At 37.8% G+C, this 26,930-nt stretch overlaps 1 protein-coding gene across 1 annotated transcript in view; it reads left to right on the top strand.

Moving 5' to 3' along the window:
- Positions 1 to 26,930, top strand: part of CNTN1 (contactin 1) — a 244,612-nt gene that overhangs the window by 451 nt on the left and 217,231 nt on the right. Inside the window, exon 2 of the mRNA XM_055809008.1 lies at positions 24,690 to 24,771. The gene's annotated coding sequence lies outside the window, so the exon portion shown is untranslated. The remainder of the gene's footprint in view (positions 1 to 24,689; positions 24,772 to 26,930) is intronic.

Genomic DNA, 26,930 nt, shown 5'->3' with positions numbered 1-26,930 from the left:
CCCGGCAGCGGGTGGTCCCTGCGAGGGGGCGCCGCCGCGGGTGGGTTTGCGCCGGCGGGGAGTCAACTTTCCTGCTGCTGCCGTCGGGGAGCTGGGGCAGGTGGCGGCCCCTCGCCCCTCGCTCCCCCGCGGCCGGTACCGGAGCCCGGGCCTGGGCGGTGGGGCCCGCTCCTGTGAGGCGGCCGGGGGCGGCGGCCGTTACGCGCGTGGGAAGGGGGGGTTGGGGTGGGTGAGTGAGTGAGTGGAGGAGCCTTCCCCTCCCAGGGCGACCGGGCGCCGGGGACGAGATTAGCCGGACCCCCGGGCGGAAAGTGGGACGCCTGACTGGGTAATCCTCTCGCGACCGCCGTCCCCGGCTGCCGCAGGGAAGCTGCAGCGCGGGGTCGTCTGGCTCGCCCGGGCGCGCGTGCGGGATTTGGCAGCGTGCGGAAAAATGTGCCCGTACGGTGCGTGCTCTTACCGCGCGTCCCTTCAGCGCTGTGCTGCTGCTGTGCTGCTGCTGTGCTGCTGCGCTGCTGCGCGGGCTGTCACAGCGGGCTGCACGCCCGGACACGGCCTCGCTCCGTCTCATTTACTTGTTTGTATTTCGGGGGTATTTAATGGTGATCAGCTAAAAAGGGATTTTTTCTTCGTTGCACCTTCTTGCAGTAAAATTAATAGTGTTTCACTTTGTTTCCCCCCTGTAAAATGCTGATTATGTGTCAGTTTTCCGTAAATGGCAGTAATTCGGGCTGACTGTACTAACACCTGCTGGTGAGAGCAGAAATACCGCTTGCAGACACTGCCGTTGCTGAGCTCTGCTAAAAGTCACCTGAAGGGGCTGAGCGTGTCCGTGATGCTGTGCCTGAGCGCAGACTAAGGGGTTCTTTAGGAATTCCATCTGCTCTATGAAGCGCTGTTTAATTCTGCATATAAAACCTACCGGAGATTATCTATGCAGTTAATGAACTCTGCTCCATTTAGTAATGAAAATAAACTATGACCTGTGATCTACAAATATTTTCAATGGTTATTGTATTAAAACACATTAAAATACTTCAAGGATTCTTCAGCATTTTAAAAATAAACCATTGCGTAAATACTAGTGTGTACAGCTTAGGCGAAAAATTGCCTAAAAATGCAGCCACCTGTGCAGAGGTGACTGTATCAAACAAGGTATTAACAAATATACTTTACTTAGCATCGGTCTTTTGTATAGATTTATTTGTAAACCAGTAAAAATAATAAACACAGGACTTGAAATTGCATAAGAGCAGGGGAAAGCTTTATGAAATAACCTGGAGTTATGAAATTCCTAGTTTTTCTCCTCTACCGTTAGTAACATTTCAATGTCTTTTTTTGCAGTGCAAGTATTGTACAAATCCCTATGAAAGGATCATTTTTGGCCCATGTTGTGTAGATAATAATAATCGAATGAAATGTCTTTAATAAGAACTTTCGTTAATGTTGTAGGAGCCTGTTGGTAGTATGGAGTGTTTGTTTACATTTAAATGTGTATTATCAGTATCAGTTGCTTAGTTTTTGTGTTTAGTGATAATTGACATTACATTCAAAATAATACCTTATCCATCCCAAATTTGCAAAAGTACAAATAAGAAGTTAAGCAAAACACTTCTGTCCTTGTCTGTGTTTGTATTACCTATAGTGCTGTTCTAAACCAACAGAAGATTCCCGGTTTTACTTCTGACAGACACCAAAAAGTAATGCAACTTTAACACAGCTGCATGATAACGCAAGAGCTTACTTGATTTCATAGAATTTTTAATCAAGTATTTTAAACACTTGTAGAAGGTTATGGAACAAAGAGGTTATAAGTGCCTTTTTGAGCATGTCTTTCCGATACAGTCTTAACTACTTGGTCACATACTGTCATTTTTTCTGCAGGAACCCTGTCTCATTCAGTGCACAGAATGGATGGAGCTCACTTAGCGCAGTTTGGTATTTTTCATTGATCCCTATGTGAGCCCATGATTTATTTATTCAGTGTTACTCAGTTCTGCTTTGAAGACAGAACTGATAACATCTGTGTGGGCTTTGCTGAAGTGCTTATCGTTACATGATCAGAATGCCTTACAAATAATTATTAGTTTATGAAGCACTGCTTAAGATGTGACAAGACTTCTACAGATGATGAACAGAGGCATAAAGGGGGTTAGGTGAAAAATATTCACTCATTTTTTGTGTCCAATTTGCAATTTCTACAATTATTGTAAATATGTTTGCTCAAGTTATAGCTACCATCGCTTTTAGTAACAGTCCCGAGTGCTCCACGCATCTGTGAATCTTACCTGCAGAGTTGATGAGAAAAAGGGGAATTCACAGTTAATTACGAACTATGGGAATTTTGGGTTAAATGGTGTGCGGGACAGGAAGAGGAACAGCTAAAACTACAAAAGAGAGGACTTTAACTGTTAAAGCCTTTGTGGCATGTTACAGAGCCCCTGTTGCTTTTCCTTGCTGCAAGCCCTGCCTCATTCACTATGCATATTCCTATTCTTCAGTAGGTAAGACGAGAGTCCTACCTGCATTAAGTTCTGTTTCATCTTCTGTGCATGTTCATCCTGTGCAGTGAATGAGGCAAGGTAACTTTGAAGAAGCAGTACATGACATGTTTATTTAATTATTGTATAAATATGTACACCCTCAGGGGAAGTGAATTACGGTTGCACAGACAACACTGTCATTTTATAACTTTTAAGTCATTGATTTAGTAGCCTTAATAATATCCTTTCATGTTGTTTGTGAAGTAAAGTATGCATACATGTCCCATATACTTTCTTAAAACCTAGAAGATTAAACTTAAGGGAATTTTTAAAAAACAACACAATCAAACCAAGAAAATGCAGAACATTTTCAACTCAAAGTAAGTTTCTTCTTGTGTTACTGTGTTGGACCCACAGTGGTAATCAACAGGATTGGAAAAGCTGAATCTTTCGCAGAAGCTCTTGAACTTTAAGCATGATGAATGACAGTATTAGAAAAGTGCAGTCCCTTTTACATACACCAGTGATAAAGCGAAATGGCATAATTGTAGTGCATTTGGCCAGGTACTTCTAATAGGGGAAAAGAGGTGAAAGACTGGAGTCCTTTCTATCTAGGCTTTAGAGAGAATGTGTCATGGTGGGTGAGGGCTCTTTTGCCAGTCTTTTGCAAGCACAGTCCTTTTCACTTCATCTTTTATATGCATCCTAATGACAGTGTCCTTATCCTCCCATAGCCATCTCAGTCTTCATTTTTTAGGTATTCTGGTCTTGATGATTCCAAAGTTGTCTTCAGTTTCTTGTTTCAGCCAGTCCTCTTGGTCCTTGCTTTTTGCCTGTCAGCATTCCTTCCATTTACTTTTCTTTATTTCTCAGAGCTTCCTCTTCTTGATTTGCTGTATCAGTCCAGTACAGTCTCCTTTTCTCCTTCTCCAGTCACTTTTTATGTGCTTTGACCAGAAACTGGTCTTAATTTTTACTCCTCCTTGTAGACCATAGAGTGGCTTTTGTTCTGCTGCACTGAAACAACCAGTACTTCTTAGTTGTTTAGGTTTTGGTCCACTTTTAGAGATAGCGGAAAGAGCATAGCATTAGCTCAGATCTTGCCTATGTTGATGGCTTTAAACCATAGTCACATTTTTTGAACTGCTGAAAGAAGAAAAAAAAAGATGATCAAATTTTTCAGTGAGGCATACAGGTATGTGTTTATATAAGTGCATTGGCAGAAAGCAAGGACAGACGGGACACTTACTTTGCCAAAATTCTAAGCAGAAAACGTTAGAAATGCCGAGCAACTTATTCCTAATTATTAAGAGACAGCAATTCTGACTGGAGCATGTACTGTATTTTTGCTTAACTCCGCTAAGTTTTGGGGGATTCTGAACTGACAAGTCAAATAACTAGCGATTTGTGTTTTGTTTGGGTTTATACTTACTTTTATTTTATGTTGAAGTTTTGTTACAGCTAGTGTGGTGCAATACTTACAAAAAGATGCAAGCCTCTCACTGACTTGAGATCTCAATAAAACTGTCACTGGTGGATTTCCCACCATATCATAGTGTTTTGTTTACAATAAGGTAGTCCTTTTGATGTGATAGAAATACTATTTGCAATAACTTAGTAACTCTTGTGTCTGAAATGGGGGGCATGGATGAGATATGGTTGGCACCACAGACTGACTATAATATTTCATGTGAGAATATGCAAAAACATTTTCGTATTTGTGGAATCTTCTTAAAAGCTCATATTACCAGTGCAGTGTTGAAATGGAGAAATACAAAGATGCGTATTTGGCAAGTACTTGGCTTGTATTTATGTAATACTTTATATTTGACACATAGTGGCTAGGTTATGTGTTGATCCCATGCAAAGGAGTTAACTTGTAGCATAGAGATCATGATTTAGTCATGAGATGGTGTTCTTTTTATAGCTTTATTAGAAACATCCTGCTTTATCATAGGCAATTCAATTTTTCCCAGTTTAGCTAATAGTTGAACGCAAGCATAACTCTAAGTTGCTGCTGGTTCCTGGTCAAGCCAGTACTCAAAATTGTTAGGCATGTATTTGAATTTACTGCTGTATTAGTTTCTGCATGGAATTGTTTTTCTTATCCATAAAATTTGAGTTATGCAGTTCAGCTTAATAACTTCTAAATTTAATTTGTTTGTAAAAACCAAGGAAAGTTGTTGGTATATTCAGTCAAGCATTGGAACAGATTACTCGGAGAAGTTGTGCAGATTTCTTCCTTGGAAGTTTTCAAGACTCAAATGGATAAAGCCCCCAGCAATGTGATCCAGTGTCTTAGCTGACCCTGCTTGGAGCAGGAGGCTGGGCTAGAAACCTCCTGAGATCCCTTACAACATGAATTATCCTATGAAGTTATCCTGTAATTTTCTATAAGGGGGAAGCATCAATATACAGTCTGAACAGTACTTTCTGAAAGGGGAAGGATGGCTTTGCCAACAGGCAAAATGTTTAGTGTCTGAAGGAAATATTTAATGTTACAGACTGAATTCCCTTTTTAGTTTGCATTAGTAACTGTATTTAAATGCACTGCTAGATTTGCTGTGTGCATTAGGTAGGCTTGATGTTATATTATAGGTCTGTTTTATGGGAGATAATAAGATTCAGTAGCTTGGTCAGTTAACATTGGTATGTTGCAGCGAGCTGTAGCACTGAAGTAATGATACCTCTTCAGTTTCTTCAGAAGAAACGGTCCCTTTTATTAGAACAGCTGTTTTATATTGTGAAACATTTTAAAAACAAAATCTCTCACACAATCTGAATGTAAATATTTAAAACAAACATTGAATGTTGGTAAGTGGAACAGGCTGATCATGAACCTACTTAAGGTACTTACCTTTCTGGGAATGATCAGTGCTTGCTGAATGAGGGAGATAACTAGATGCCTTGTTTCAAGCAGAGGGATGGGACAACAGGAGGTACTGGTTCTAACACATCAGCTGCAGTGAGATGGAGAATTTCAGATTTACCACAACTGGGAAAGAAGTCCATGTCACTTTAAACTTCTCTGTTCTGTAAACCCAATGAGTTTTTTGAGTGCCTGCTTATAATTCAAGTAATATGTCATGCAGTGATGAAAACATATTTTTTTTTAAAACTATCTTGATTTTATGAATGTAATAAATTCACCTTTCATGTATGGTTTTGTTTTTCACTATGTCTGTTCTTCAGGCTTTTCATGTTCAAGCCTCGCCACAGCTTAGGAGAAATAAAATAACTTGTTTTGTTTCGTGCATGAGAAAAGAGAAGGAGCCTGATACATTAAATATTTCTTAATGAAGACTTCCTTCTAGTTAACTGGATTACCAGCCAGTGTGCTCTCTTTGAAACTTGAAATAAAGCTGACTTTGTTTTGATAAAGGCAGTCAGTTGTCTTGCCAACTACTCACTGGTAAGACCTAAAATGAAGTTGAAAAGAAATTAAATGTCTTGATACGTTGAAAATCAAACCTGTATTTTCCTTTACGAACCATTATTAGCAAATTTCTAAAAGTGCCTAGTAGGGTAAGTTACCTTTTGATAAGACTTGCTGTTTCTAGAAGTTAGAATGTTGCTAGTAGTACTTTAGCAAAAAGTATTGCATTTTTTCACTATGAACATGTTTGAGCAAAGCAAAAAGAATAAGGATTAAGATAAATGAAAAAGAGCAGCTAGACATATACATTTTTTGTTTTCTGTATTTCTTCTGAAGAAAAAGTCCATCAATCTTTTGTACTATTGCCAGAAGCTCAGCTCTCCTTTCATCAGCTGTCTCCAGTTTAGTTCTTTTATAAAAATGAACTTTGGAATATTGAACAGTTTCCACTTCAGATTTTCATTATAAAGGAGCTCCAAGGGATGCCAGCTGCTGTTGAAATAGATCTTATGAAGCCAGGCATTCTGAAATGGTCCTTTTTCCCCTTCTTGTCACTTCCTGAACTCTCTTTGCTCTTGATTTTTATTAAACCTTTTCTCACTGACTTTTACTGGCCCTGTAATTTTTCAAAATTTTTTTACATATTAATGTTTTGAAAAAGTATCCAGTTCTGTCACACTAGGTGTAGCAATGATATCCCTGGAAAAGGCATAATCAGGCCATCACAATTGCAAAATTAGTCTAGAGCTTGACCATAATATGTTGTTTTTGAAAGTCACAAACTAAAGACTGATTAACATGGAATTTAACCTGAGCTTAAAAAAAAAGTAGGAATTTCTTTTTGATTGTTACAACACATAAAACCTGCGCCAGCTATTGCAAAAAAAAAAAAACCCACCAAACTCCAAAACCCCTAAAGAATAACTAGTGGAATAGTGCCAATGCTGACTTCTGTTCTAAGAACTGGGGTGATAGGTGATACAGCTCAGTTCTACTTTGTTGTTTAAACATCTTCCATTTCAGTTTTGCATTAGGTCTTGTCAGATGAATACTTTGGTTTTGGTTTTTTGTTGTGGTTTTTGTGTTGGTTTTTTAGTTAGTGTAGAAGAAAAGGCTTATCCCTCAGATAAAACCTAATGAAAATTATTTTAAAAGTGCATAACAGAAAAAATATATAATGGTCTCATCTGACACATTGATCTGGCCGCATCCAGTCACCATTACGTTAACATGTATTTGTATACATACACAAACATATCTATATGCATGGTCATTTTTGGTTTTTTTCCTTCCCCAATGCACTTCTATTTTTCTGAAGATAGTGGACTGCAGAAGAAAATTATTTCTAATAAATACCCCAAAAATGATGAAAGGAAAGTGAAGCAAATAATGTCAAGTAGGGTGATTTTTAAGAAAGTAGTTTAGAAGTTACTAACTGCATTATTGAAATGTCTATAAACAGTACTTTGAGTTACTTACATTGTATTAATGGAATTAACAAGAAAAAGAAAGTATACTTACTTGGCAATGAATGATTTTTATTCGTCTGGGGACCTTCCACCAATATGTGCAAAAAAACCAGAGTCATTACTTGAGGGATTTTCTCAAACTGAAGTATTTCTCCCTCTTTCTTCTTGGAAAAATCGTATTGAATATGAATCAGGAGCAAAACAAGTGTAAACTCTCCCTCTGGGATAGTGAAGTGGATAATTGTTTTAAAAACATTAAATTGCTTTTTATTTTTCATGTGATGGTGATCAGTGTTTTATTAGCTAAGTATACTTCAGATGACTAAAGGGTTTTGAATGAAAAAGACTTGATTGCATTTTCATTACCAGCAATTTGCTGGTTCATTTACTATTAGGCTGTGTGATTACAAAAGGTGATTTTGGGGCATAAAGGAAAGTGGTACGCCTGAGAAGAAAGAGTAGTTTGCACTTAGATGTATAGGTGAGATACAGAATAAGATAAATCTGACTAAACCAAGTATTTTGTTGTGGAAATAGGATGTTTGAATCTGCTGCTTATAATGGCGGAGTCCTACAGAAACTTAAAGGCATAAAGAAAGTTTTGTAGTTAAAACAGCCCCAGATTTGTAATAAAGCACAGCTGTTCCCATTTCCCCTCACATTCTTTTATTGTAATACATTCTGTGGGTTCTCTATGGACCAGCTGACCCGGTCTTAAATGTGGCTGAACCATAAAACCTGTTTTGTCTCATTTCTGTGAGATCTTATTTGAAGCGTTCCAAAGATATAAAGACCTTTTTTTTTTTTTTCTTCAGTGTGATTAACTCCACTCCAATGTGATGTTTGTATCTGAAATTAGAGCAGCTTCATATAATTCAGACCTTGCTTATGCATGTACTGGAAGGAAGCACAGAGGTTTAGGATTGTTTGTTTTTCTTTTAAACTAGGACAACTGTGAAAGAACCATACTTTAGTGTATTACCATATACTTATGTATTGCATCAATTTTATTTACATTAATGTAGGAAGCTTTTGTGGCCTACTGACTATTTTTTTTAGCTGATGTTATGCTTGTCAATGTTGCTAACTGAAAGTGATTAGGTAAATCTTACAAATAGTCACTAAGGTTTCCCATGTGTGTGGCTTTTTCGGTTTTGGTTTTTTTTTTTTAAAAAAAAACACCAAACCCACCAGTCACCAAGCACTTTTTTCCTCATTTATGCTAGCATTTCCTGGTACTGGTGTGATAAGAGAAGAAAGGAAAATGTGAAAGGAATATATGTGCCTTTTTTGCCACTGTCAAAAAAAATTCTAATCTAGCACATAAACCAATGAGAACAGGTCACAATTTACTTGTGTTGTGTTATTATTTAGTACTGTCAAAGCACCTGCAGTATTTATGTTACAGAACTAAATCAACTTTCAGAAATTCTTTGCAGAACAGCTCGAAGAAAAACTGGTGTATTAATATAAGTACAGTGGAGGATATGGAGCACCTTGAAATGCAATTTTTAATTCAGCAGTTCAGCACCTGTCTGTAGACAGCCCCTTGCTCAGGTCAGCATACTTGTAGGTAGAACTATTTTGATACTTGTTTGTCACTGTCTAAACTAAAGCACTCCAAACATTTAAAATATTCTTGGCCTTTTTTTCAAGGATTTTCATGGTTAATGAGGTATTGCGCTTTTCTTTAGATACCAAATCTCTTTTTATAAGAGGGGAAAAACATCTACTGTGTGGGTACAAGCTAGGTACTGTGCTAATTAATGGGATGTGGAAGCAGCCAAAGAGCAGTTAATTTGGTAGTTTGACTTGAAGACATTGTAATCTAAAATAACAAAATAATTCTAAGGGAAATACAGTTACTTGTATAGCTAATAAACTACGTTTTGGAAGTACTGATTTACTGGCAGGGTGATTCCAGTTCAGCTTCATAAAACACAGGTCATCATTCCAGAGAGCACAGGGGCCAATTCTTGCCTGCTCAGGAGAATCCATGGTTAAATACACATTCCCAATTATTTTTTGCTTGTCATGTTGACTTACTTATCTGAAAGTTTTGTCAGAACACAAAATTCATCAAGGGCTTTTCAGAGTTAAATATAGGTGGATTTAAATGAGAGAAGTTTTTATTAGCTCTTAGCATTAGGCCTTTAACCTTTATCGTCCAGATGCAAGTTTTGGGCTGGGCTGAGCACTCTCTGGCTGAAGATGTTAGCCATAGTATAGAATAACAGGTTTAGGTGTTTGGAGACAGTCATACTTCCAAACAGTCCTTCAGGATGTTGGTAAGCACTTACATAAAAAGTGTATTTTTTTTTGTGGCTTTATGTCTGTTAATCTACAGTTTGGGTTCTTTTGTTTTGTTTTGTTTTTTTCTTGTTCTGACCTCTATTCCTGATCCATGGGATCTTTTCCTGGGAAAAGTACATATGAAAAAGAGTCAGTGTGTGCATTTGGGTAATATTTTCAAAGGCTATTTAATCTTGGAAAACCCCAAAATTTTCTGTTGCTGGATATATTAGTATTGTTTGTGTTCATGCTTGTCTCTGAAGTCATGGCCCATTAACACTTGTAAACCTGGCTTTCAATTTGGGTGGTTTTCTTCCCTGGAAGTTCTCTTGATGGCCTGGGGAGAACCCCTTGGGTAAACTTGGTCTCAGTTCTAGGAGATACAAACATCACATTGGAGTGGAGTTAATTGGAGTGATGAGAAGCTGAGTCAGAGGAGGTAATAGATAACAAGTGCCAACACACATTTCTTAATTTGCCTAGCCTGTTCTGTACTTCAGATTGAAGTTGTCTCGTCTGCATGATCTTAAATTCACATCAATGATTTAAAAGTAAATGGTCTGATTTTGCCCTATTCTGGATTAGAACCGCACATAAATGTACAAACTCTGTCTCAAAACCAGAGTAATCTGAGGCAGATTTCAGCCAGCAGTAGGAGTTTAGCCAGTTCTTATGTCCTGTAGTTGCCATGTTAGGTTCTTCAAGATTCTTCTAATCTGGAACATAATTACTTGTGAAATTATGTGTCTGCTTAGAGGTAGTTTAGTTGTCTTTCAGACTTTGTTCTTGTGAAAGGCACCCAAGAATTGGAGGTCCAATCAGTCTGTGAACATGTTTGCTCTTAATTAGATGGTAACTTCAGAACAGCAGCCTCTCAGAAGGCTTGTCAGGCCAAGATTGTGGACTTCAACTGATCCCAGGTCATAATATGTAAACCTAATACCTAATTCATAATTTGAACCATAAGCCCACTGTCTCTTGAATTATCTAACAAAGTAAAGATAAATGAAGACACTGATACCAGATAAGGACATACTTTCCTGTATTAAGTACAGAGGCATATAATCAAATCACATATGCAAATTAATATAGAAGGATTATTATTTTTAATCATTATGTGAAGATTTAATAGAGAATAATCTGAAACTTTAATTCAAACCAAGGAATTGAAAAAACCTGCTTGATGATTGAATATCCTCAAACTATGGATTGTGTTTTTTGTTAAAAGCTTTCTCTTCTGCATGCTCAAAACTCCCTGTTTTCTAAGTATTTGTAGTTCAGTTGTTGCTGTGATATTTTAAACAATTTATTGCTCTTCCTATACTGTACATTGTATGTGTTTCCAAATAATATTAATTTTCTTATTTGGCATACTACATACATTTTTGCATGCATCTGTGACTTACTGTATATAATTTGTCCTTTTCTGAGGGAGGAATCATAGTCTGTCAATTAATTTATATTTCACTTAGTTTGTATGAATATAGGGACACTTATAAAGATGAGCTTTTTAGTTGCAGTTTTGCATGTAGATAAGTAGAAACATCTGTATTCTTGTTTTTCAGTTAGTCGGACCTAGAAGGCTGCCTTAGAAGACAGCTGAAAGCTATGAAGGAGTCATTTATATATCAGTTTCTTAAATTGCTCATCCAGAGCTTTGGGTTTAAGTGTTTTCTCAGTTCAGCGTGATATAAAAGCAGAAATATTTGTGGCAGACTTTTAGAAATATTCTCTGATGGTTTGGTAGACCGTTGCAAATAGTGGGGTTTTTCTTGTTAATTCTGACTGCAGAAGTGTATATAAACATTACTGTGTCTCTTTTTTCTCTGTTGGTCTAGTGACAGTTGGCAGGTGCTAGCTTGCAGTAAGTGAGAGCTGTAAGCTACACAGCTTGGTAATTGGCATAGAAGTTGGGTAAGGAAATTGCTTCCTTCTCTTATGCTACAATAGTCTTTTTAAGACAAGTTCTTTTTCTTTTCCTTTTCCAGAGAAAATAAGCCATTATTCAATTTTCTGAAAGAAAGAGTGCATACATGTAGGCAGCATGAGGAAGTACTTGTCTTTGGAATGGCTTGCATTTTTGCTGAACCAACTGAGTTGACAGTTCAGCCTCACCAGTATTTTTGAAAACCAGTAAAGAATGTTTGGAAGTTAAAGTGGGTGCCAGTTGGGAAAAACTTTAGGGGTACCTGTGTGAAATGAGTGGCAGAAGACAATCCTGTACAATGAAAAATAAAGTTGTCAGTTTGCAGTTATACAGAGAATGGCTTCTTTTTTCCTTCCATTAAAAATAACGTTTCCATACTGTGCATCGGAAAAGATGATTCTTTGCTCCTTCTTTTTTCTACCAGCTTACTGGAAAATGAGGAAGAGAAGTTACCTTTCTGCAAATTAGAGGAGAAAATATTATCCTGAGATTCTGTGGCAAGTGATTTCTATTGTTAAGATGATTTGTTAGGAATATGCTTATAAATTAATTTTCATTGAAGCAGCACTTCTTTGTGTCACTCATAATCAAACTGCTGTATAAACATACGTTGTATGAATAGCAATAATAAGGTCCATTAAACAGGTATAGAAACCTGATGAAAGACTGGAAAGTAAAATGGCACAGTTAAAAACATTAAGGCATGTGTGGAAAATGTGGGAGCATCTTGGTGTCTTCCTCTTTGAACACCCTATCTCCTCCTTTAAATTCATGGTACAATAAATTTTCTTTCAAGAAATGTATGATTTTTAGGACAGATGGATAAACTGTTCTTTATATAATATTTATACTTGAAACCATTTAGGAATTTCCAATAAAATACAACTTCAGTCTTTCTGTTTAAACCGATGTAATTATGTGTGTTGCAGACTGGAAAGGATTCACCTTGAAAATGGTATCAGCAAATGCTAGATTCTCTTTGTAACATTCTCTGACTTGATGTGGGTCTTGTGTTCTAACTTTATACACCTTCAGTGTTGATACTTTATTCCTTCGTCTTAAGTTTATATTACTCTTGTTACTTTGAGTCAGAAAATCATAGGCTTATTCATCTGAAAGAAGACACCCCCACTTTTATCAATGAAACATTGATACAGCAATTATGCAATTTATTTTGTTTACATTTTATACAGCTAGCTTTATAAATATACTTGTATAGCACAGTTGTATTTTAATGTCGTTTGAAGCTTGTTAATTACATAAGAATTGTATTTGTCAATACAGTACTTTTTTAGGAGTATTGCCATTTCAGACTTCACAAATGATTTAGCAATGAGGCTTATGTAATATGATTTATATTGGTTTGGGTTTTCTGTTTGTTTGGTTTTATTTTATTAAATGGTGCATCAGTGTCATTAAAAGTGGGTTCTTTTGTAGGAAATTACGGCTGAAAGACATTTAAAATTGTGTTTTGCTTCTAACAGTTACTGAATTTTTTGGCAGTGAGTATGGGTACAAATCGCAGTGCACTTCAAGTCAGAATTACAAAATTCACAGAAATCTGGCATTCTGTAAGCCTAGAGGAGTCCCTTCATCCATCAGATACAAGATCTGAGCTGATAATGTCGTGGAGTTGGTAGTACCTTTTCTTCTTAGTAAGTCATAATAAAACATTTATTTGACTATATTTTCGGAGACAAATTGTATAAAGAACAAAACAACATGGTGAAAAAAATACATTATTCTACAGGTATTGTAATGCATGTCAGGGTGTGTAGGAGACTGGGTCCTGATCTCTTTGAGAGCATCCAAACATGCTTGTAAGTTTTCTTTACCCTCATAGGGGGGCAAGTCAGGGAGAGAGAGGTCCCAATGAAAATTTATTAGAACAACCTTTATTAATTAAACTTTTATTATAAATAGAATCAAGCTGTTATTAAAAGCAGGTAACTATTTGCTCAGTACCTTTGCTCGTTCCCTCCCACTGTTCTCACAGCCACAGGTACGCGCTATCACACAGACACGGCCGCAGACGCAGTCACTCAGTCACCCAGATGGAGGCCAGCCCAGCTGCTCACTGCGGAGGGCTGCACTGGCGTGACAGTGGCTTCTAGGCAGATGTGCAGATAGTCCCTTGCGGGGTCCCTTGGCTCCTCGAGAGTCCCTTGCAGGGTCCTTTGTTTCCTCAGCAGCACATGCAGTCCTCGTGCCTGTGACGGCGCACAGCTGCTGCTGCCACCTCAGATGTGGTCCGAGCTGCACAGCCCTTCGTTGGCGCTGGTATGGCCCAATGGCCTTGTGCATGCTTGGCAGGCTGGGCGTCTTTCATTTCTTGAAGATGCAATAGGGTGAAAAATCTCCAGAGCTTGTTAGTGTTTGGTAGACTTTTATACCCTTGTTGCATGTACATTTGCTCTTTCTAGCCTATTGCTTCCTGGTGACTGTTAGTCATCCACACCTGTAGCGTCCATTTACAGAAACTCCCAGCAACAAGGCTTTTATGACAACACAACTCTTGGACAACTGGTATTTCAGCATGAAACTGCAATGGGAAGTCATTGACCTGTAAAACATTTTTCTCAACTTTCTTTCAATCTTAGTTTTACATTTGGAATTTTGAATTTTCTTTTATTATTCTATGTACTTTTTTATTATTCTATGTACTATATGCTGTGTACTTTTATGGAGCTTTTGTTGTTTGTTCCACTGGGACCAGGTTCAATAACATTTTCCAATTTTTATAAAACCAGTAACAAAAAATGTGTTACATCAAATGCATTTCATGACAATTTTATCTAACTTCTTTAATACAACTCCAATGGCAAATGTATTATTATAACTAAGTAAACTACTTCTGCAGAAGTAGTCGTCTTTATTTCAAGATTGCCCTTCCCCTTTCTCAATCACAAATATTAATAGCTTTTGTTCCATTTTACCAAAGTTTTGTAATTCAGAGTTCTTTTATTGAAGCTTGTGTTACCGTGAAACTTTACAGTTGATGGTGAAAATGGAAAGAAGTTAAATCTAGTGGTTTACTGTAACTTTAAGGTACATTGCACCCTCTGCAGGTCTATTTTCTTAGAAAGAAATAGAAGGAAGCATTATGAATTTCCGCTGTGATTAGCTGGTTATTAGGTTCGACATTAATCACACATGTGGAAGTATGCACTGGGAATAATTTAGCTGACGTCAGGGGAGTGGCACTGACATAAAACTGATTTTAATGAGCTATATGTGCAGAGAACTTCGAAGATGAGAAGTAATTTACATAACATCTTATTTTGTTCACAAAAGAGTAGATTAATTCAGCTTTTTAGCTGCTATTAATTGGACAGCTCTCAAAGTACTATTTGTTCACTGCAAGTAAGATGAAAAGATCTGACCTAGAAATGTAAAAGCACTAAATTACTGTTCTGTCAATGCTATTCAATACTGTCCTATCAACTGCTTTTACTACATAAAATTATTTTCATATTTTATGTTTCTACATGCCTGAACAATATCTGAACCCTCTCCTATGAGGATTCCCTTATAACCTACTGTCTTAGCTGCTTGAAGGTCACTCCAGGTACCCATGTAGATTCTTAGACAATGTTGGCATTAGATTATACACAACTTGTAATGGCCATATGCCATCAGATGATCTCTGAATTTTCTCATGTAATACCCTATGGCTTTCCATGGATAGATATATAGAACAAGAATGAAATTAAGTTTATTGCTATGCAAAAGCCATTTCATTAGCTCTGTTTCATATGCTGATTTGGCTGCAAATGAAATAACAATATAATTGAAGAAGGTATTTTTTTTCTAAATTGGAATCTCATGTGAGTATTAGACATCAAGCTAGTTGGCTTTACCATTGTATGTCAGGTAAGTTATTCCTCTGCTTTTTGGTGTCTGTGGGTGCTTAGCAATTCATATATCCTTTTGATACCAATTGCAATGTGGAGCAATGTTTTTATTTCAGTTCAAGATTCTTAATTACCTGAATATTTCATTTGGCTCTGATATGTACCTTCGAGCATATTGGCTGCAGCATGTTCACTTGATAGTTTCACTATATGGGGTTGTCAATTTTATGTGATGAATAGCTCACTAATTATGGAGGTATTCCATACTTCGTAACTCTACAATGAATTGTGAATTTTATTCATTCTTAAAAAGATCTAATTCAGATTATTTAGGTATCACTAAGGTGTATTTTTAATAGCATATTTATAACTCTGAATCTTGAGATAATTTTCTAAGAACCTGCAAGTAAATTAGACAGTTAATTTTAATTAAAATTAACTAAAACCTGTGCTCTCACAGGAAATTAGTATCTGTGTCTGTCTGTCTTTTGTTTCCATTTTTGTTCTGAATTATTATGGTAATGTAACTAAACAATTTGACTTTGTCATCACTATTAATATTGACATGTTATGTATAAATTTTTGAATACTTCAGTTTGTGTTAAGTGAAAATTAGGTTTGTTATTTTATAGGCTACTAAAAAGCCATGTAAACAATGATTAACTAAGGCTACTGTGATAGTAATAAAAACAAAAGGCTGTTGTTGTTTAGTGATAGCTACTTTGTATGTAACAGTTCTTGACTCCCTAAATAGTTAAAATAACATTGATTTAAAATAGAGCAAAGGCCAAGATTTAAAGTATTTCAACCATTTTTATATTTTTATTGCTTAGTGACGACAGTCAAGTAAAAAATCAGTGGCTGTCAGATACCAGGTATTACCTGTGTTCACCTAAACTTTATTGATTGATGTGTACACATCCTGCTGAATATTTGGGAGCAGGGAGGGAGGAGGGGTTTTGGTAGATTTAATTTTTTGATAGTTTTGCAGTATTTTTCAGCTTCAATTGATGATAATGCAATTCCTCATTTTAGTGTAGTCATTCTGCTTGCTTCTGTTTTCATACGAGTTATTAATCCTAAAGATTTTTGTTCTGATTTTTGCTATTATAAAATAGCAGAAATCTAATTTATAAAAAGATATAGTGCCGTATTTTTAAAGTACATACTCAGATTATTTGTTCATTTGGAATAGAATTGAATGCGTTGTTTACGAACAAGTAAGGTTTGGGGTGGAAGAAGTTTAGCATTTTCAGCATAGGTTTGCATACCTATTTCATGGCTCTGAGTTTGTTTGAATATTGAAATATATAAATATATTTCATATATATTGAATGATATCCCAGATGATTTCATCTGTTGCTTGCCATAGAGGCGATATATTAATTTTGAGAAGTAGCAGAGAGTGATTATTTTTTTTCTTAGTAGATGAGCTCCTGAAAAATGTAGAAGTTGTTGTCTCATACTTAAAAAGTAAAAATATTCTTCTTAAAAATATCTTTGATTTATTAAACAGTGGTGACTTAGGACAGGATTTCTAAACTCTTGGAGTGGTCAGTTACTCAGTGTAATACTTCAAATGAGGAGCAGCAGAAGAGGAAGTGTCAGCCTGTAGTGGGCTATTTTTTATCTGCTTTTGAGTGTCAAATTTATTTATTTTTTTTTAATGTGAACAGGCTCAACCATGCCAATCTCTTTTCTCAAAATGCCAACCTCCTTGCAGTTTAATGTGTTTGACATATTTTAATGGAAGTACCTGATTGCACTGTGTAATTTGGAAGAACTGTGAGTCCTTGGCTGGAAGAAAGAAAAGACTTTGAGGAGAATTGGGAAGAACATGCTGACCCCACAACTACTATCAGAACAGTGCAAATCTCAATGGTCCTTTAAAAGCAAGTTCTCTTAAACTATTTTCCAGTTTAATTTATCTCCTTTCATTTGCCTCTGTAGCTTAGTTTAGCTCACAGACATGCAGGGTCTCACCAGATAATCCCCCAAAGACAGTGCTTGTATTTGTTATCTTTCTGGGCACAGTGTTTTATCTCCTCTCAACCCATGGTTCATGATAGTGTTTCTTGTCCTCTTATGAGTGACATTCCAAGTAACACCCTTAGATGTTTGGATTGAGGGTTGTGAGCATGCTATTTTTCTTGATATATACTGTATTTTAGTCCTAATTTTTTCCCTTTGTCCAGTACTTAAAGCTATTGAAAGATGTAAGCACAGTCAAAAAATAGAATAAAGTTTGAATAATTATCATAGATGCAAAGGAGGAAGAACTCTACTGAATTTAATTGCTTGATGACAAGATCTATTTCAGTTTAAATTTGGTTGGTTTTTTTGGTTTGTTGGATTTTTTTATGTAATGCAATAGGTTGGTAGTTTTAGAATATTCACTGTGTTTAATTTTGAATAAGTTTTGTGTTCTGTTCTGGGATTTTGGTAGCTGTTCAAACAAGAGCATTCTCTATTGACACATTCGTGCAGGTGGTTGTCCTGTGCAATATGTGCAAGGATGTTCTTTTCTCAGGGACTAATTTTCAGCTTTGACTGTGAGAGTTGGGGATTATGTTCACTTTTCCCTCTCAGATTCAGATGCTGATCTGGACTCTGGAGACTAGTCTTCTGGTTATCACTAGAGGCAGTAAATCAAAACTGGAAGATGGAAGAAATAGGTCATGTTTTATGTTGGGTTTTTGAGATTGTCACTAAATGGAGTAATAGAAAAGTCAATGCATATTGAAACCTCAGGGCATCATTTGCTGGTGCTGATACTGTCATGAGGTGGAGTTTGGCAGGTCATGGATTAAATATTTTCATGATTGGATTTAGTAAGAAAAGAGATGATGATGATGTTTCAATTTGAATTTGTGTATGATTCTAGTCAAAACGGAAGTGTGGTTTGCCCTTGACTATTTTTTCCTGTATAGATTGGTAATTGATTGTAGTTTATTTGTCTTTGAAGAATTTACTTTTTGAAAGAGATCATGTTTTTAATGACTTGGTAAATTCTAGGAAGAATGCATTAGAAATCACTTCAAATACCTGTCACTTATTACATCATTCAATTAAAAACATCCTTTTGCTTCTCAGTTAGATATCTCTTAAAAAACAAAAACCCCATCCTGGAATGTTTAAATTATTTTTGTTGATAGAAATAAATTTGAGTGAGCCATCTGAACAGCCAAGAGTCTACAAGTCCCAAGGCACAAAACATCTCCCATTGAATCAAAATGGATACATGGTAGTATTATTAAAATATTTTACTTCAAATTTTACATTTCTTTTAAGTATTTACATGGAAGGTCTGGGAGTTTATTCAACCTGTGTTTTTTAATGAAAGGGGAGGAAATAGGTTTGACATTATTTCAGCTCCTTAGAAATATATTTCTGTCCTGAGTGCTGGCAAATTCTGTTTATAGACATTGTTTTGGGTTCCTCTGGGATTTAGCAAGAAGTACCATAAAATTGTGAAATGAAACATTTATACAAATTAGTTGACTGAAAAATAATGATATATTCCCATCTTTGTCATAGTGGTAGTTTAATGTTTCTTTTTCACTTCGAAAGACAAAGGTGTAAGGAAAAGATGAGCAGGAGAATATTTAACAAATATGCTTTCACATACTAAATTTGTAGGTGAATAAAATATACTAATCATATGTCTGCTCATTTGTGATAAATGTGAATATGTATTATTAACGATTTTAAATTTTCAGTCATTCCAGTTTTTACAATTGAGAACTTTTAAGTATTTTAATTTGACATTGTCCATTTGCTGATGCAGGTAGCAGTCATGTCAAATAAACAGATGTGTTTTCATCAAAGTACATTGTCATCTAGTACTAAACTCTACGGTTTGCGTGGCAAGGTTTTGGTAGCGGGGACTACAGGGGTGACTTCTGTGAGAAGATGCCAGAAGCTTCCCCCATGTCCAATGGAGTCCATGCCAGCCGGCTCCAAGATGGACCCACTGCTGGCCAAGGCTGAGCCTGTCAGCGACAATGGTAGCACTGCTGGGATATTATTAAGAAAGGGGGAAAAAAATAATCTGTGCCAGATGGAGAGAGGCGTGAGGCTGTGTGAGCGGAGCACCCCTGCAGCCCCCCAGGCCGGTGCAGACGGAGGGGCAGGGGGGGCTCCAGGCCCGGAGCAGAGGTTCCCCGGCAGCCCCTGGGGAAGCCCCTGGTGAGGCAGGCTGTGCCCCTCAGCCCATGGAGGGTAACGGTGGGGCAGATCCCCACCTGCAGCCCCTGGGGACCCCCCGCCGCAGCAGGGGGTGCCCGAAGGGGGCTGTGACCCCGTGGGCAGCCCGTGCTGGGGCAGGGTCCTGGCAGGGCCTGTGTCCCCGTGGGGAGAGGAGCCCGGGCTGGGGCAGGTTTGCTGGCCGGGCTGGTGACCCCGCGGGGGACCCAGGCTGGAGCCGTCTGTGCCTGAAGGGCTGCGCCCCGTGGGGGGGACCCCGGGCTGGAGCCGGGCAGAGTGTGAGGAGGAAGAAGCAGCAGAAACATGTGATGAACTGAATGTAACCTCCATTCCCCATTCCCCTGCGCTGATCAGTGGGAGGAGGACATAGAGAAGTTAAGCTGTGAAGAAGGCAGGGGTGGGGGGTGAGTGTTTTTTCTGATTTGAATGGTAACAAGTTAAACTAATTTCCCCAAGTCGAGTCTGTTTTGCCCGTGATGGTAATTGTTGAGTGATCTCCCTGTCCTTATCTTGACCCACGAGCCTTTTGTTACATTTTCTCTCCCTTGTCTGGTTGAGGAGGGGAGGGATAGACCCAGGCTGGAGCAGTTTGTGAAGAGCTGCAGCCCGTGGGAAGGACTCAAGTTGGAGGTCACAGAGGACTGTCTCATGTGAGAGGGACCCCACACTGGAGCAGAGGAAGAGTGTGAGCAGCCCTGCCCCTGAGGAGGAAGGAATAGCAGAGACGACACGTGATGAACAGTATGTGATCGCAACCCCCATTCCCCATCCCTCTGCGCTGCTGCGAGGGGAGAAGGTAGAGAAAATGGGGAGTGAAGTTGAGCCTGGAAAGAAGGGAGAGTGGGGGGAAAGTGTTTTTAAGAGGTCATTTTATTTCTCATTTATTTGGTAGTAAATTAAATTAATTTTTCCCTAAGTTGAGTCTGTTTGCCTGTGATGGTAATTGGTGAGTAAGCTCCCTGCCCTGTCTTGACCCACGAGCCTTTTGTTATATTTTCCCTGTCCTGCTGAGGAGGGGAGGGATAGAGCAGCTTTGGTGGGCACCTGGCATTCAGCCAGGGTCAACCCATCACATAAATCCAAAGATATATAAACCTAAGATCATTCAAAGTGATCTTATGGAAGCTTGTTCCAGTAGGGGGAAAAAAAAGGGGTGGGGTGGGAATTTGAAGGTGAAAAACCCCCTCATCTGCATACTGCTAATCCTTTATTTCAGCACGGAGAGCAAACAGACACAGATAACTTAATTTACCTGTTCTCAACCAATCCAAGGCAATGGAGAAGCAATGTTGTTTTGTGTTCTTTTAGTTGGTTTTCTTTATTTGTTTGTTTTTTTATTTATTTTTTATTTTGTTTACTGCTGTGGATGCAACTTCCAGATATGCTGACCTTCACAACCAGGTGAACTGCATGACAAGAGATTTTTGGTGATTGCATTATTTGGTAGATAAGTACCTATAATAAGTAGGGCTAGTATTTATTGACTGCAACTACCATGTTTAAATGTATGTTTTTGTATCTGAGTTATCACTTCATGCTTGCTAGAAAATTATTATTTTGTCATAGTGTTAAGCTAGAAGTTACATCAGTTACTGAAGTCACATATAGCAGTAGTTTTGTAGAGGTTACATGACACTAATGAACAGAAATTTGGTATTTTTTATCACACATAAATGACAAGGGATTAAAGTACACATGCTTCCTAACAAAACACTGAGCATGTCAGCATGATAGCATGCCTTGCTTTGAGCTGTCCTGCTGTTTTGAGTAGTTGTGGAAAATGATCCCTTAATAATGTAATTTGCTTTCTTTTTTTAATAGAATAATAGGATTATGGGTTAAAAGCTCATGTTATTGACGTGTACATTTCCTCTTCAGTCTGAGGATTGTTACAATTTGTAGTCATGATTTCTGTTTCATAATGAAAGCTGCTGATCTGCCTCAAAAAATGGAAGAGTGCCGACTGCAGTGATTTGTGAAATACTGCTCTACATGAATCCAAATATCACAACTGGCTTTAACAAGTAGTCCTATCTGCTGGCCTTTCTTGTAGAGTATCTGATGGACTGATTATTTCATATTTTCTTAGGGAAATGTTTAACCTGAGAACAACAACACAGAATAGTTACCTGTCTTGTTTGATCTGCTGGCAGGCATCAGTATGTAGCTCGGACCTACCTCTTGTCCCACTGGTAATTCTGGCTATGAGAGGCTTTGGGAAGACTTTCAAGAGATTGGATGGAATCTGGGAGGTGTTCCGGGAGAAGGGGCACCGGGGCCAGTTTGTCTTAAAGGAAAATGCCTGTGGGATCTACATTTTGCTATAGTAGAGCATAGGGCATATTCCTGGAAAACTTCCTAGGAACAAGTTGTCTACTTTAAAATAAGCTTATATTATATGACAGTTTTCCATCCTGTAAGTACAGTTCTTTAATATTTGTGCAAGTCTCAACTCCTTTAAATACCTCAAAAGTGTGTATTTACAAGAACGGTTGGTTGGTTTTGTTTTTTTGTTGGTTTTTTTCTTTTTTTTAAATACCCTATGTGTAAATAGTATGCTGAGTCATTCCCAAGTAGTGCCAAGTAAACTTTATGCCTTATAAATACTCTGTTTCATAAGCTGTCTTATTTTTGTCAGCTCCTATATATAGTGACTACTGAAAAAAACCCAACCCTGCTGTGTTTCATGGTCTCTTAAATATAGTTTTGGGTCACATAATCTTTTTGGAATGATTACATGCTTTGGTATGCATGGTTTCAATCTTTCCCAAATCAGTGGGATTTTTTTCCCATGTATTTCAGTCAAAGTAGAGTAGGTTGCTAAGCTAGGCTTTTATTATACAGAAATCATGAAGCCATGTTGATGAATAATGTGAAGGCAGAATGAAAAGTTCCCGTAGGTGGAGGCAATGGTGTTATTTGTGAGGCTGACACTGGCTCTTTCAGGCTGTTCAGTCTAGGCTGACTGGCACCTGACTTCCCTGGGTAGGCTGAGCACTGCTGGGATGGTCAGGATCCCCGTGGGGCTGGGCGGCTGCAGGCTGCTTGCAGCAGTGCTCTCCTCTCGGGGGTCCAATACAGAAGGGCTCTGAATGAGGGGCTGTAGTCTTCTGTTAGGTGATACAAGGTATTTCTTACGTTGAATCACTTGCCATTTCTTCAAATACGTTGCCTTTTCATCATGATACCTCATTCATGTGAAATGAATCTAACCTGTGTGGACCTCCTTCCACTTGTGGGATTTTTTGGGGGAAGAGAAGTGAAACGGCACGTGGAGTTAGATACTCCAGTCTACATGGATCTGCCTAACTCTCCCCTCTGGTCTTGGTGGGCTTGGCCTCTCTTGAGGGTAGAGTGTTGTTATACCCGTCTTTGAATTTCCTGTGCTCTGGGCAACAAATAATCAATGCTTTTCCAATCACAGCTTTCCAGTAATACTGTGAAAGAAAAATTCCTTCAGGGTGAAAACTCTTCTCTAGTGGTTGTCATGGAAATGGAGAAGTGAGTGATTATATAGATTAATATATTGGTTACATGTAAATTTTCTGCAACTTTTTCTGCCTTATCATTTAGGAGAAACATTGATTCTGTAACCACTGGACCATTAGTGCTTTCAGCTCAATTATAGCTAAGATTTGAGCCAAACCTTTAATGCAGAAAAATAGCTAGCTATTTTAGTAAGTGTTTTGGTTTCATAGAGTTCTACTGACTGTTCAAGGTTTCAGCAGGCAAGGTTGGTTTTATGCTGTTGTTGCACAAGGAGAATTTTATAGTTTAATTAAATATAATCAATGCTTCAAATACTGGACCAATATCCAAGGGACATTTTACTTTTTTCCCCTCTTATTGCCCCTGTGACGTTTCTAGTAAAAAGACTCCTCAAGAAGAACATTCCAGAGGAGCTGTAAAACAGGAGGTACTGCAAAATTGATCATAATTGCCTCAGTATGCTGCTTGCGGAGGCAAATTACTCTAGTGCATTCTGCTCAGGTGAGCCACAGTGCAATGTTGGAAAGTGATATTCTTCCATCCAAGAGGGTATTTAACTTTTTTTTTTTAAATGCCATGTTAATGACATAAACTGGTTTATCTATAATAAAAGCAAGTATTGTACTAAATTTAATTGTTTTTGTTAACATGGTGTAACTTCATGACATTAGCATGACAATACTGATCTTTTGAATGTCTATCCCCATTTCTGTGGAGTAGCTAACATGAAATGTTACCTTCTAAAGATACTTTTAGTTTAATTTCTATGTAGAAAAAGGTTTTAACAATATATTTTTATTTCATTCTGATGCAGGGCTTTTGACTTTGTTTAATAGCAATGTAAATGTACTGTTACACTAAAAGGAAAATTACAGAAAAAACCAAACTTACTCTATTTTTATTGTCATATCTAAGTTCTGGTTTATAGTTGGATTTATTTATTTAAGTGCTGTTTGGATTATATCTCAAAGGTTGCAGTATTTCCACTGGATATGCTAGCTCTTATTAGTGTAATAATTAGTGTAATAATACTCCAACAAGAGTGTAGTGAGTGAGTCTTCACAGTTTGGTGCATAATTCAGGTAAAAGTTGAAGAAAAATACTTCAAGAATTATCTGAAAATGTTAGTTTATTTTGCTTTGTTGGTAACTGAAAGCATAGCTTGATTCTGATTATACTTCTTAGTGATTCTCCTCTCTAATGTCCATACTATTTTTGGGTTTTGCCTTGGAAAGACAAAAAGGGCTGTTGTGTTTGAAGTGGCATTTTGTAATTAAGAATTTATTCTCTTGGAAATATTATCTTGGATGGTGGATGGAAGATAATGTCAGCAGAAAAGGTAGACTGGAACCAGAGAATTACTTCTGTTGTACCTTGAGAACAATACGTATGAGAATGGAGTATACACTGAGCACACTGACTTTTGTGTGGAAGCCCAGCAGTATAATTCTTAGTTGATAATGACATTCTTTATTTGTAAAGCCATTGCAGTTAGTAATTCAAATGTTAGCTTCTTTTTCGTATGAGCTAAGAATTCATATTGCCATTCTATGCTTGTCGTATGAAAATTGATTGCGTGCTTACTCTTTCCAGATGCTGCATAGCTTTAAGGCAATCTCAGCACTGTCAGCAAGAGCATCTTCCTTTTCAAGTGTATTGACTGTCCTGAGGCAAGGTGGGTATCATACAAACTCAGTTAGCATCTGTATGCTGAGATCACACTGGAGAGATAATGTTTAAAATTACAATGGGCTTTATAGGTCAAGAGGAGCATTTTGAATTCTGTGTGGTTACACTTGCTGTGAATCTGAAATTGTGTGTGCAGTTAGTCTGATGAACACAGCAAGATGAGCATTTGCATATTACCAGTGAGATTAGACAAAAGTCTGAGTAACCAAAGAAAAAGGTGTGGTTTTAAATGGAAAAAAACCAAAAGGTAATTTTCACAAATAGCATCTAGATTTTTAGATATTTAAAATCTAGATGCTATCAGTGCTTAGTTAGAATCAGAAGCTATTAATTGCATGATTTTTGAAATACTAGTTCTGCCCAGTATGTAAATACATAGGAGTAATATTCAATCTTCATATCTCTTGCTGGAGCTGATCTTAGGGATGCTTGTATTGTATCTGTACTATGCTGAAGAGTGAGAGATGGGGAATATTCTTGTGCATGAGAACTCGTAGCCTATCTGAGAGGAATGAAGTGGGTTGATCAGCATTGATAACATGCAGCTGTGGCCTTGCCTCAGCGGCAGTGGGTTCGTTGACATGGATGATGTGCAGCTGTAGCTCGTTCCTGCTAAGTAGTTAAATAGCCCTGAGGATGGTGGGAGAGGGGGTAGGATAGAGGAGGAGTGGTGTGGTCTGACCTCTAGAGGAAGGGGATACAGCTTGGACAGTAGAATCGGACCAATGGTAAAAGCCTTGTTGCAGCTTTTTGTTTGATTGTGCTGTGACATGTATTCTGCTAACTTGTTAGAATGGCTTCTTCCTGCTACATGCAGAAACAATCATGAGCGTAGGAGTTAATATGGTCCCAAACCATGTCACAGGAGAGAGTTTGTGCTTGCTCAGCTCTGCTGTATATAGGTTTACAGTAGTGTGGATATGGGCTATTCAGGAGCAGCTGACCTCTGTGTCAGGTAATATGGTTCAGGGCTTCTTAAAGTTCCTAGCATAGACATAGCCATAGTAATCTAGAGTAACTTGAAGGACATACCATGGTTAAAAAATTGCTGAGTATTGTATTGATTAGCCAGAGATTTAGGAAAAGTGGCATATGTATTTGAAGGTGTGGAAAATCTTATTTTATAAATGCTCCTTTCCCATCCCTCTGAACAATATGTTAGTGTTTCTTGTCATTTTATGCTGGAAATCTTATTGGTAATTAGATGCTATGTTATTCCACAGAAGGCATTCATTTGGGTTCATTGGCTTATAAACCTGTGTAGAATGTATTGGGACACCTGTGATTGTTCCAAGTTAAAGGTTAAGGCAGAGCATTAGTTTCTGTGATTGCAGACAAACTGCCTGAGCCCTGGATGAGTGTAGATTCATCTTTGCCAACAAACTGTTAATCATATTTCTCTTTGGGACTTTGTCCTGAAGCTTAGGAAAGTTGTAGTGACTCACTGTGCATTGAGTCTATACCAGCAGTTCATCTTTCCCAAGGCAGATCCTCCTGTGAGTAGCGGAACTCAGTTTCTGATTCAAGAGGAAAAAGGGTTTTTGAGGAAGAAAGTTTTTGACTTGTACCTGTGCTTCTGATCTACCCACATTTTTAATTACTCAGTGTCACTGCCAAGCTGATTTACAGAGCCATGACACATAATGAAGTGTGGTGTCAAAGCATGCAGCAGACTCAAAATCCAGGTCATGCAAATAGTCATGTCAACAAATCAAGATGAGTGGTGGAGTTACAATACCTGGGGAAATGCAGTGTATATAACAAGGTAACAACACTTCAAGAGCACTCCCTTATAAGAAAAAGGTGTGATATTTGATTTAAGAGACTGTTTGAGGGCAAACAAGGGAGCATAATATATATGGGTTGATATAACTATACTGATCTATGTTAGTTTTGATGTTTAGATTCAGTGAGATTGATTGCCATGCATACACTTGGCATTTGTAATGAACTAAAATGCTATGAGCAAAAAGAATGGCCACCTTATGACCTGAATGGACCACATCTCTTTTCTCAGTGCAGTCCTAGGCTACATCAAGCATCCTCAATGTTCTCCAACTCAAATGGAGTGTAGCTTATTGCCCACATGATGGTCATAAGATTTATGTGTAGATTTGTAGATAAAATAGGGTTGCACTTGGTCAT

Source organism: Falco peregrinus, chromosome 6, assembly GCF_023634155.1.
Source record: "Falco peregrinus isolate bFalPer1 chromosome 6, bFalPer1.pri, whole genome shotgun sequence".
In the NCBI taxonomy this organism is placed as follows: domain Eukaryota; kingdom Metazoa; phylum Chordata; class Aves; order Falconiformes; family Falconidae; genus Falco; species Falco peregrinus.
This window is presented reverse-complemented; position numbering and strand designations above follow the sequence as displayed.